Source organism: Daphnia carinata, chromosome 8 (assembly GCF_022539665.2).
Source record: "Daphnia carinata strain CSIRO-1 chromosome 8, CSIRO_AGI_Dcar_HiC_V3, whole genome shotgun sequence".
NCBI classification, from domain to species: Eukaryota; Metazoa; Arthropoda; class Branchiopoda; order Diplostraca; family Daphniidae; genus Daphnia; species Daphnia carinata.
Window position 1 is genome coordinate 2,280,143 of NC_081338.1, and position 12,916 is coordinate 2,293,058.

The following is a 12,916-nucleotide window of genomic DNA, read 5'->3' on the forward strand; positions in this document are numbered from 1 at the left end:
ATAAAAATATTTCACGAAAATAGCGCGAAACAATTAGCTGTTGCGGAAAGAACGTCTGTGATATCGTTAGGCCTAGCCGGGTAGGCTAACGGCTAGGCTACTACTCAGTAAATCAAATTTCACGAAATTGATTGTTTTGCGTGATTTTCGCGAAACATTTTTATGAACAGTATCAGATTTTTCCAACCCCCGTTTTATACTAATTTCATAAGAACAAAGATAAACGCGTACATGATTCATTAAACTACTAAGTAACTTAGTGCAAAAATACGTTGATAACGGCATTTGTGTCACCCCTTAGTGATTCGAGACACGAGCTCATTCATGTTTTTCTAAACGGGCATTTTTTCCCGCATTTTCCCATATACTAACATAACCCACCTAAACTACTAAGTAACTTAGCTACATGTTGATAGGGGGCATTTTTTTTAAAGGGAGGTAGTCGGATTTTTTTGGAACATACTGTACATTATATAATTACTTCCGAGGTTCCGTGGCTTTCTGTTTCCCAACTACGTTGTTACCGATTTTGATCGGTAGGGGAATCACCCGATGGGAAACCAGAGGGCTCTCCCATCGATCACTAGAGGCGGTGGCGGATCTAGTTTAACCTATATTTGGGACATCCAGATCGCCTCGAAAAACGGCTGATGTAGCTGGGACGTCATAGGACATCCTCATGACGCGTTGTGCTACTAGGGTCCCTTTCATGTCCTCTGCCGGACGTAACTAGGATTTTCCATTGCCCTGGTTCGAACGACGTTCTAAATATTACGTCCCAGGGATATCCATGACCGTATCAAAAACGGCAGGCGTAGCTGGGACAGACCTAAGTCCATTGGACGTCGCCAGGACCAGCTGTGCTACTAGAAATCACTGTTCAGTAACAAAAATTTCGACTTGGAATTTCTCGTTAAAAAAATAATGAATGTTAACAGACCACGTCAATTATCTCAATGCCATGGTAAAGCCGTTTCAATTTCCTTTGGTAACTAATTTAACAAGTCAAGTGGATATCCTCAATGGCCGTGGGAAAAACAAGTGTAACTTTCCCTCAAAATGAAAACCGCGCAGCGAGTAGAGCTTTAATTGACCCGACAGAGAAAACTATGAACGAAACGTCAGCAACAATGGCGTGCTCTTCTATATCTCTATTATGTCGTCCGAGTACTTACAGCTGTACTTCTTCAGGCATGGACCGAAAAACTATAACAATTCCTTATTAGCAATAGCTTGTTTTATTCTTCTCCGTAACAAGAGAAAATTGAAACTGACTTTCAGCACTGGTGTCTCTTAATCCGTCAGCAAATTAAGTACGAAATGAAACGTCTAAAAAAAGAGGCAAAAAACTGTAATTGACTCGTCCAATTAAAATATTCGTTTTGCTAGAACAGTCCAACGGTAACACAGTTCCTTTATGGGTGCTTCTTGCAACAGGAAAATGTTTCTGAGTTTAGGTGAAACTCCTATTCTAAGCATCATTTCATTCATACATCACATAAACTGATAACACGCTTTCCTTCCTTTTGCGCGGAATTTTTCCGACTTGTTAAAAAAAGAGGTTTTTACTTATGTACCACTTCCTTTTAGGGTATAAAAATGATTGCCATTTGATTGCCCATTTACTTATTCGCCATTCTTACACCCACTCGTTTTATGCAGTCCTGGGAAAGCTCTGCAACCAGACAATTGGTAACAACTCCTTCAATTTTTGCTTTATAGGCATTTGTTCATGTTATGGAACGATTATGGGAAAATTATAATTTCGGTACTTTTGTATACCAACTTTTGCCACCAAGACAGATCAAAATATTAACAATGTTCGGCCAATCCATATGTTTCTTATAACGTTTCGCTTAATCACGAGAGATAAAAACAAATGGGTCAGCAGAGGGAAAAAAATTAATAAATGTGCCAAACACCTGGAACACCTCACAGCCAACGTATAGATTATTATTATCCATCGAGGAGCAAGAGCTACAAAACTTGCAGCACTTGAAAATAATGTAGAAGATAAGCGCAATAAATTGGAATTTTATAGTGAAACACGAAGAAAAAATATATAATAATAAATAAACCAGGAAAAACAAAAATGCAAGTCGCAAATTTTGGTAGGAAACGCGTTTGATAATCGTAAAGGAACCAACAATAGGAGAAAACAATAGGACGCAGCTAAACGGAGTTATTGGGTAGATGAAACATATTTAATGGCCTAAGCAAAAACGGCAACCAATAGCACATCGTTTTTGTGTTGCCTGCACCTCTTTTTTAATTGACCGCCAGGTGTTAAAAGGCAATAGTATTGGCGATTATCTTGTTCTGTTAGATACAAATTTTCCACGTCCACTTTAAAAAACGATTCAATTATCGAAAAGATATCTGATAACGCCATATCACGGGCAAAACTAGCACTGCGCAAATGATTGTGGTTGTAGTTTATCGGATTTGGATCGATAATCATTAACAATAATCTTATGACGGCAAGCTCCTTTTAAATCAAGTTTTTCGTAGCGCAGTGGTTATTGGCACCGTTTCTGTTAAAGTAGTTCCGAGTTCAAATATAGGTACGAGTGTATGTTTTTTCCTCGATTTTCTTTAGAAGAAGGAGGAACTGTGGCTACCCCGGGCGCTGTGGTTACTGCTGGCATATCTTGCCATTCAACTGATGCTCTCGAACAGTGAAATCATTTCCGGACCGTTCCTACTAGATGCATCCCGAAATTTTCCACCTTTTCTTCGGGTATCCATCGGTTGTAATGAGCGGGACTCTCATAACGCACCAACTCACCTTTTTCTCATAAAAAATTAGAGGCGGTCGATACTTTAACTGGAGTCCGGGCGGTCGCTGTGCCATTGTTAACGGTGACATGGACTAGGAAACGTTTAAACGACCAGAGGATTCGCTTTCAGACTCTTCCTCGTTGTCCGTGTCAGCAATCGACGACTCCCTCCTTGAATGGGCTATCCTCCTAATCCGTTTACTTTGTCTGACTTAACCATAATTCATCTACTCACATCGAAATACACTGATTTTCCGGATCTAACAGATCTCCCGGTACACCTAGTTCAACCCGCGTAAAGCAAAATTTCATCTTACTAATTACAGCTCTGGAGCGTATATAAAAAGCGGAAGGTATTGGCATGACAATCGAAACTGTTAAAATAGTACTGAACTGTACTTATGAGACAAATATTTGGGTTTTTTAAATGCTAACCACTAGGCTTTTCTATCGTATTTTTGCTAGTATTGTCAAGGCAGCTGAACGAAATGCAGTTGCCCATTTTTGGGTAAAAGGCGCAGTAGAAGCCAGGGTAAACGGGGTAAGAAGTGGTGTAACCGGATTTTGGAACTAGGAACAGTTAGAACCAGAGAAGTAGAACCGGGTCTAGGAACTGGATCTCGGATCTGGGTCCTAATTTTGTCTTGTCCCGGCTTTAATCTATTTACCCATGGGTTGAAAAAGGAAGATCTGCGATCCGGAAAAACAGCACCGAATATCAAAATGAACCGATAGATCGATCGCCAGAACAGCTATCCAATTGACGCAGGGCTGATCGTCACATCTACGCTGATATAATGATTTCTGACAGCGCAGTGCGCAGTGCCGCATCATATTTTCCTGCCACGTGCAGAACTTTCCGCATGTTAAAGGCAGCGTCAACACAGGGCCCATACCAGGAGTAAGGCAACAAATTAATTTTAAATTAATTTATTTCATCATATCATATATTCAAAAATGTATTCAATTTTATTTAAGTTCCGCATACGACGGGAAAAGATTCTACGGCACTGTGCAGTGAGAAGCCTCTATACCCGTTCCGCGGTAAATAGCAGTTTGTAACTGTAGCGCCTAGGATTTGGTTCCGTGTACAGAATCCTAGACACAAATTTAAAGAATGATTTTACTGCTTTCTATTTCATGACAAAAATAAGAAATCTAGGATATTAGCGAACCTTGTCTGTCGGGGTTCTGCAACCTGGACAGCCTATCTCTTCAAGAAAATCTTTAAAAAATCTTCTTCCTTCACCAATAAATTGCTGTTTCAAATTCAAATTACTGTTCGAATTCTTGTGGAGGGTATTGTAGCTCGATACACGAACTGCCTAGTTAGTACGTGTTGACGGCTTAACATAGGCTATGTCGCTAGCTGAGAATAGGTTGAGCGCGTTTGACAGTTCGACTGCAATAATGGTGAAATACTCATACGCGACTACAAATTCTTCCGTTAGATGGCAAAAAGTTTCATCACAAAAATTTTTTGATCCGATAATTTTTTTATATTGCCGACCCAATCAAGATCAATCTCAAATGATCGGATAGCCGATCATATTTTATGGTTATCTTGATCGCGATCGCGACAAGTCTGCCACCGCCACAACAAAGAAATCTAGTCATTAATTTTCAGTTGAGCTATCAAGAGATAAGGTCACCGATTTGACATCCAGGTCTATTTTGGGTTTCGTTATGTTATCATATATATTAACCAACTTGCGAAAAGTTAAATTTTCTATCGATTTTCTGCTAGCTGATTTTTCACGTTCATAAAGGATCGCTGTTGAGATAAATATCAATACATAGGGCTTCCAAAAAAAATACCAACGTAATTGACATCATCGTGCGTCGCGCTTTTATGGCAGCCAAATGTGTACTCGTTTTCCAGCGCTACGTCGTTCCTCATGTGGTTGTCATCAAACCTCGTTTTCTTAATTCATAAATCGAATATGCACGACTAAGCACATGATAGCGTTGCATTCCGATAAAAGCCTACAAATTCTTTCAACTCCTGATAGTTCATCAAGATCAATTACGATGACTTAAAATTTTATTGTTTGTCCACATTCGCGCTCCCATTTGGGAACCACCAGTTCGCAAGGACAAATAAGACACCGAGCACTCGAATAGCCCACCGGGGAAACCCCAACTGTCTGTGAACTCCGTAGTTTCAGCCTTCATCATGATTATTATTATTATTATTACATTGGCAACATGCCATCAGCTGGGCAATTGCAGAATAAAAACTATACTGACAATGAAAAAAAAAAAAAAAAAAAAAACACCAAATTTTGTTTGAACTAACTTAACTTGATTATAGATAATAGGGTTGAGTTGCAGCATTTCATCATCAGCTTTCCAGAAGCTCATATATGAAGGCATCTCTCATATCTATTAACTCTCTCAGACCAATGGCAAAATATTTCTAGCTCGGGTAATTTTACAATAATCTTAAATATTCTGAAAGTAACAATGTTGACTGTAAACAAAACTCGTTGCCTTTAGAATCAAATCATTTGATCAAGCCACTACCCTAAAGTTGTGAAACGAAGAAGCCTTTTGGTTAGACTTCATCCAAACTAAAAATGCAGACTTCTAAGAACAATTTAAAAAGAAAAAAAAGGAGGGAAACTTGCCACCCGAATGGAAATCCTTGATTACACATCAAAATTAAGTTTACTGTAAACCACTAAAAGTAGAAACTCAATATCCTGAGTCATCATGATGGCACAATAAAAAAAAAATTTAATGACAAAATTGATTTCGTGGTGTACAGCTTGACACTTCAAATGGCTGGATGTAGTAAATTCGAAGTGAAACAGATGCACACAACGTGCTATGGAACGCGAACTTTATGTGCTGTAATCCTGTAAACGCAATCGTACATCCTTATGACTCACGATTTGATGTATAAGAACAATGATTCGGAGGAAGTTAAACTCTTTAGCAAGGTGTACGAGATTCTATAATCCAAACGTGATTCTATTGTGATTCTTGGATTAAATAATCATGATCTTCCTGCCAAAACTATATAATTCTTCGTGCAAACCGTAATTTTTGTAATCTTTCAGAAAAAACATGTGATTCTTGTTTTAATTCTTGTTCAAGCGTACAAGATTCTTTTGAGTTTTAGACTCCCCGCAACAATTCAAACCTATTTACACATTTCCTTGAAATCAAATTAAATTTTCATTTTCTGCTGGCCGATTATGACATGGGTATGTTGGATACGCCCTTGAGGTAAGGAATTCATAAGATTAAAGTAGTTGTCAAGAATAATCATTTTGTATATTATCAAAACTTAGCCATAAGCTATAGAGGTTGGAAAATGAAAAGAACTCCCCGTTAAGATGGCTTTGTCGGAAAGAGAATTAATTAGGGCAAAACTCTATCGATGTTGATGGCAACATACTATATTATATCATCACCACACGCCTTCGCCCTCTACGCCATCACATTATTTGTCTTATGATCACAACTGACGAGAGTGTTTTACAGGGATAACGCACTGGCATGGTTCGCCCATTCCGTCAAAACTAACGAGGGAAAGCGTCAAGAAGTACTAGAAGCTAAAATCAACGTTAAATATTTTTGAAAACACAGTTTCTATGTACAGTCTTCCGAAAACGACAAATATTAGGATATTTTTTTTTTGTAATCCAAATTAAAATTCAATTGAGGTAATGATGAGAGTTCAGATGAATGCAACTGGAAAGAAAATTTGTATTGAATACTGGAAGAGGGCATCACATCGAAAAATCAAATTAGGTGTTTAACTGCCATCCAACCTCAGAATAGAATTTTTCAATACTTCTTAAGAACTATTCAATTGAATATTTTTTTACCTGGTTAATAGTTCTGTGGTATCAACTTAATTGCAACCATTCGTCCAATTACATTAAACATTCCTCCCAGTTATTGCATTCACATGATTCATCACACAAACGTTAACCCGAAAACTATAATCCAATTGTAACGAAAACTAAACGAGAAATATGGCACACATTATTATGCACCAAGCAAACATTTTAGGCCACGTTCGTTTGAAGAAAACTATAGAAGCCTGTCAACAAAATTGCACATTATTGCATGTGCTCATGTATTTTATTCTGCAATATTTCTACGAAAAAATTTACCTGCATAGCTTAAAGCTGCTGCAACATGATTTCAAAATGTTTGCATTTGACTTTCAAACTTAGGACCGCTGATGCCTAATTCAAGACACGATTGGCAATGGAGTCTCGCAGTATACACTCGGCCAAGAATAACATTTGAATTTTAACTTTCAATCCCCATTAGAGTTTTCCACTTCACAGACTATTTTCATACATTCACCTGGATTTAATTAAAAATGAAAAGCCAGAAGAAAATTAAACTTGCAGTTCAAAATCGCTCGTTCATTTGTTACTATATCGATAATACTCCCAATAATACCAATATCAATAATGCCCTACTATAAAAACGCTAACATCAGAATATATTCTGATGTTGGCTCTCTATATGTTGCTCATCTATAGATGAGCCATTGTCGTCTGTAATCGCTTAACATGTCAAAACATCGCATTTGTACAGGAAGCGGTAAGCAAAATTTCTGTCAAATAAAAAAAGATATATGTGATGATTCCAACAGTTCTATAGATTAAATGTGTCGGCCATTTTATTTACGTTAGGTGCCTTACGCCATTCGAACTTTCTTTGTGATTGAAAGGTGTACGAATGACGAACTACCGTGAGCTTCTGGGCATTGGCACTACCACGCCTTCTTCGGGGGGAGAGTTTACTTTTGTGTCTACTTTTAATGATGTCAAAAGTATAGGGAAATGTTGCCGCCGGGTTTATCGAAGCTCATCATGTCATCCCAGGAGCAACCGCATCATGCTCTTAGACGCTTGTCTGGTAGTATTCGACAATAAAAAAGAAACTCGGATTTCCCATTCGGAGAGAAACTTGGAGCCAGCAAGTCGAGCAAAGCTCAACAGCAGCACCACCCTCGAATCAAAATTTTGACTCCCACTGGCGGAGTCGGCGAAGAGATCAAGCCGTTGCATGCGTGCTCATTTCCTCCAGTGGTAACTCCTCATCATTTCTCAACTGCCAATCATAACTAGCAACGGGTAAACATTCTCAATGGCTCCCGTCAGGCATGAGCTTTCCGCCGGCCTATTCCAGCAGCAGCAGCAAGCCATCTTTATATTTCACTTATACGCATGAATGAGATAGTGGCATGTGTGCGTACGTAGCTATTCCGCTGTGATTTCCGTGACCGAGCGCAATTTATTATCGCTTAAGCGTTAGCACTAAAGCTTTTTTTTATGTTGGTGGTGGAGCCCGGGCTACTTACTGTTCGCTGGCTCAACATCTGAAATTCACCTTAGGCCCCCAATCATATGCACTGCTCTTATTAACGGAAATTGACCAATGCGGACGCATATATTGATATAGAAATAACATGAATCTAGAGCTATGCGTATCGCGTGTTGGATCCACGAATAAAATATACACTGGACAAAAAAAAAAGAGAATTTCCCATCTGTATATGAAAGAGGCGGGCAAAAGCGTCTAGACTACTCGTTGCGCAAATAACGAGCTTCCTTTGGCTTCAAAATACTAAGAAAAGAGTCTATCGATTTCTTAGAATTATTATTATATAATTGTAGTTTGCTTAAAGGCTTAAAGTTACGCTATTCACAAGTTCCTTTGGCTTTTTTACGTCATCCGAGATGTTGTTGCTTTGTCGATTTCAATTGCGATATGCAGAAGCTGATTCGTTAAAGCAATGCCAATTACGGTGATGTTTAATTACGCGGGCACTGTGTATAGTACAATTCATTTTAATTTAGAGGTACTAGTTGACAGTCTTCAGCCACACCTGTGTAACTTTTATTGAAAACATTCTACGATTAGATGAAGATTAACACGTTTAACAAAATCGCTGACTTTTTAAGTTATCTATGATTGCTCTAATATCTCACGCTCGCCTGCAATACATTAAAATTCTAGATATTGAGCTTCGATTAAACGCAAATGACTTATATCTACCAATAATATGACTGCATTCGAAATATGCATACATTACCCATGTCACGTCATTACCTGTATTTAGGAAAGTAGGCGAACCACTACTGATTGATTCTGACCAACAGGTTCAACTTGTACCTTCTCTTTGAGATGAAAGCTCCAATTTTAAAATCTGATCAGGATAATGTCAACAGCGCATCAGCTTCGCCAAAGAAGTTTATACTCGTCAGTCAGCGCAGCACTCAACAGAAAAATTTAACCAAAGAATTCCAATTCTTGATTTGCATAATTGCTACATAAGCGGGGCAAAAAAAAGTCCTTGAAAGGAAAGGCAAAAAAGCGAATAGCAAGTTAAATCCTTCGTGAAATAAAAACGTAGATTCCCAACATAAAAACTGGATCACTTAGACTCTTAAGTAACGCGCTATCTAATATATGTAGATAGACGATCGCCTATACTGAACCACTATATACGAAGCTACCGTTCGCTTTGATGAAACTAGTTTTGATCCCGATTCCGGTCTTGTGGCCAAAAATTCCTTTTATGGTAAATCCTACACGACAAAGCGCTAAACCACAATGTGTCTACGGGAAATTTAATATGCGTACCGGTTAGGTTAGTCCAATCTACAGGACTTTCATAGTATAATGTCGTAATTAACCGACGCATTATGTATACTTTTCATCCTGTTATATAGGCCCGGTCTGTCCACCAAAAGAACAGGCTCAATATACAATTCATCGTTAACATGGTCTAGCCTATACTCTGTGATTGCGTAATGAGCTACACCATTAGCTTTCCGTGTTATCGCATGTTTAAACGGGAATGAAGAGAAAGAGCTTGATGTATCTGGGAAGAGAAATATAGACGATGATCATGGTTATGCAGCTGAGATTTTCAAATGTAGTCTACACACAAATGGCAAAAAAATGACGTTGCACGGGGTTTCCGAGTTCTTTATAAAAACATCGGCTTCCTAAAACTGTAGCTACAATGTTTACGAAATTCGTATAACTTCGGCAGAGGCAAAGCACAAGTTTAAATTAAACTGGAGCAATTTGCAATTTGATGTAGCACATTTGTAACATCACAGTGTTACACTTAATGCCATTTCATAGATTGAGCTGGGAATTAAATTAATGATTAGCCGACGATCTCTTCATTCTAGGAACAGATTTATCCGTTAAACTGAGTAGTCCAGGTAGCTTTTAATTGGCTGGCAGTGGGTTATTATGCACGTCAGACTACAACCAATCTGCGGCCTTCTTCTAGTCACGGCCTTTCTTTGCTCGTTAGCGCATGTGGAGATGGAAGTGTAATCAGATCTCAAAGGCACACAGTTATAATGTACGCATGAAACTTAGTTAAAGTAAAGTTAACCGTTGTAGCAAACATTGCCTGAAACGGAATTCAGGCAAGAAACTATAAGCCACTGTAGTCAAAAATTATTCCTAAAAATAATTGCAATAGACAAATTATCACAGTAAAGCTTTATTCATAAAAGAAAGGTCTCGTCTACGACGATATCGCGAAACGGTGTTTTCTCAGACCTTTGCGGAAATCCGTTGTTGCTAGAAGTGCAATCAGAGCTTCATACTCGATGACTATAATTTTGTTTGTGGCAGTAGTTATAGCGACTCCTGTATATAAGCTGATTATTATTTGGAAACAGGCCTACATCAGTATATACAGAACAGTCAGGGAGACCAACTGCCAGACATGAATGCGCCGAACAAAAATTGGCAGGTAATTGTTTTTTAAACTACGTGTGCGGTTTTCTATGAGAATAAGAGCAAACTAATTTCTAGGTATATACCATCCTTCCGCGGCTTCCTCCCCCCCACAATCTACGGCCAGGATCGTAGGTCTATAATCTCTCATGCCGTTTAACTTCTTATCCATGTCTGAAATGCTAAAGTTGAAAATGTAATGACACAAGTGCTGTGTGGAGAGTTTAAACGTCTAGCGCAGTTCTTTTTGCTGATCGTTCTGAGGAATACGCATTCAGTAATCTAACTTTGATTAGACGAATTACTATTTCAAAAAAAAGGGCTTCCGTGTAGTCCATTTCAAAGTGCAGATAGAAAACGTTTTAGCGTATATTCTTTATGTTGCTAATATCGTTATCAACCTTTTTGAAAACTTCCCGTTAAACAACGCTGCCGAATGACAAAAAGGATTGAAGAGAAATGTTATATACCATTAGTGTTTTTACTTGTACGATTCAACGTTACGTATGCAGTGACGGTTTCAGCGTTTCCCAAAACCAATCAATCAGCATACAAAATAAATGAGGTTGGTTTGATTAAAAGACAAATTTCAAATCACAAATGTGATAATCGCAAACATAACTGACAGCGATGAAGCAACTGTCCTGCTGTTAACAAATATAGTTCTGTTTGCTGCCAAATTAACGTTTAATCATTTCTGTGATAAATCTTTAGCAAAGCTCTCCAATAATTTTAGGTAACACATCTGCAAGGTCTACAATCATAATCGCTGTGTCTTGGAGCTGACTTTAGGATGTTTCGAGTCCGCCAAGTCACAATTTGTCTAAGGAACATAGGTGTTTGACGAATTCTTCCATTTTAAACGTACTTTCTTTTTTTCTTTGCTTATTCGTCGCACCAGTTTTCAATATCCTTTTGTTGTTGTTGTTTTTTAGCTATAGACCTAATGAGGCGGGGATGACGTTATTTGGTATTCTCAACCGGATTTCTTAACTTAAACGACTGATTAGTGCTCCCATACCAATCGATTTCTCAGCGAAATTGGCCATACATAAGCCCTGCACTATTATATCAATAGCCATCCTCTTTCAAAAGTTAAGCGATTACGTCAGTTAATTGCCACGTTTTACTTCAATCTTAATTCCACATTAGTTTGTTCGTTGACGCATCAAGGGATGCGTTGAAAGTTCAAACTGCCTTTCGATTTAAACAATGGTTTTGGTTCCATTAGTGACCTGGTTGATCATTTGAAAAGTTAATGGCTTGCTTTATATATATAATGCAATCACTCGGATAAGGCACAGATGACGGCTTAACAAGGAAACGCAATCAAAAAAAAGACAAAATGTAGCTTGCCATATAACCTCCGATAGAATATTCTATCAAATGGTGACGATGATGATGTGTCCAAGGATAAAACAGACCGTTGGGGATTATCGAAATCCTGGGAATTTCTTTTTTTTTTTCCCGTTTGCGTTTGGTTCCGTTGTGAAGTCCATACTTAACATCGTGACGCTAAAATCGTTTTATTCGTTTATAATCTGAATAACATTACTTCGACACCATCTGAAGGTTATGCTATAACGGTTCACACTTTAGTCTGATGCCATCGAAAGAAAAACTGTCAAGTGCATTAGAAACTTCACGACTTACAAACTTTCACGTATACTGTAAATTTTCGGACATGACATTTCATGTGCGTAACAATCGTTTATGGGGCTTTAATAAACGTCATCATTTGAGCTATGTTTTCTTTTCGTAACTTAAAGTTATGCAACGTGACCTGCCCCCATGTAAAAGTCCTAGGGCAAAACATTAGTTTTGGAACGTTCTCGTTTTGCACTGAAGAGTTGTCTGCTAGATGTGCTTGCACTGTCAATTGATTTAACTTACTTAGTTGCTATTACTCACCTTGCTTTAACTGTCGGTATCCGCATTTAAATAGTTTCTAGCTAAACTTATCTCTTGCGAGTAACCGCAACAGTAATTGGAATACGCTATAGTTGTGACTTTTGAAGTGCGTAGCCTATACAGTTCAAAAATGATTTCGTCAGTGTGAAACAACAAACGTATTATTTTGAATCTTTATTTTCATTATTGTCCTTCTTTAAAGAGTCTGCTGGTGACTAATAGCAACGAATCGCTAAACAAAACTTTAGGTGAGCCTGCTACGCGATGGGAAAAGGAGGGGGCGCAACTGAAAGTGGGATTGTTATTTCACCCTTCCTCTCGTCGCTGCTGTATGTAGCCCAACTTTCATAAAAAGAAATGACATCGAAAAAAAAAAAAACCTGCTTGGAGGTTGCTATAAAAAATATCTATTTTTCTTTGCGATAATAATTGCATGAGTTAAGTGGTGAAACCAGCTGCAACTTTAACAGTCTAGACATTCA

The 12,916-nt window shown here is 38.2% G+C and overlaps 1 long non-coding RNA gene across 1 annotated transcript; it reads left to right on the forward strand.

Moving 5' to 3' along the window:
* Positions 1 to 2,542: 2,542 nt before the first annotated feature.
* On the forward strand, positions 2,543 to 3,044 carry LOC130703852 (uncharacterized). The gene is made up of 2 exons (XR_009004830.1): positions 2,543 to 2,740; positions 2,810 to 3,044. It is a non-coding gene; the product is annotated as an uncharacterized LOC130703852 (long non-coding RNA).
* The last annotated feature ends 9,872 nt before the right edge of the window (positions 3,045 to 12,916 follow it).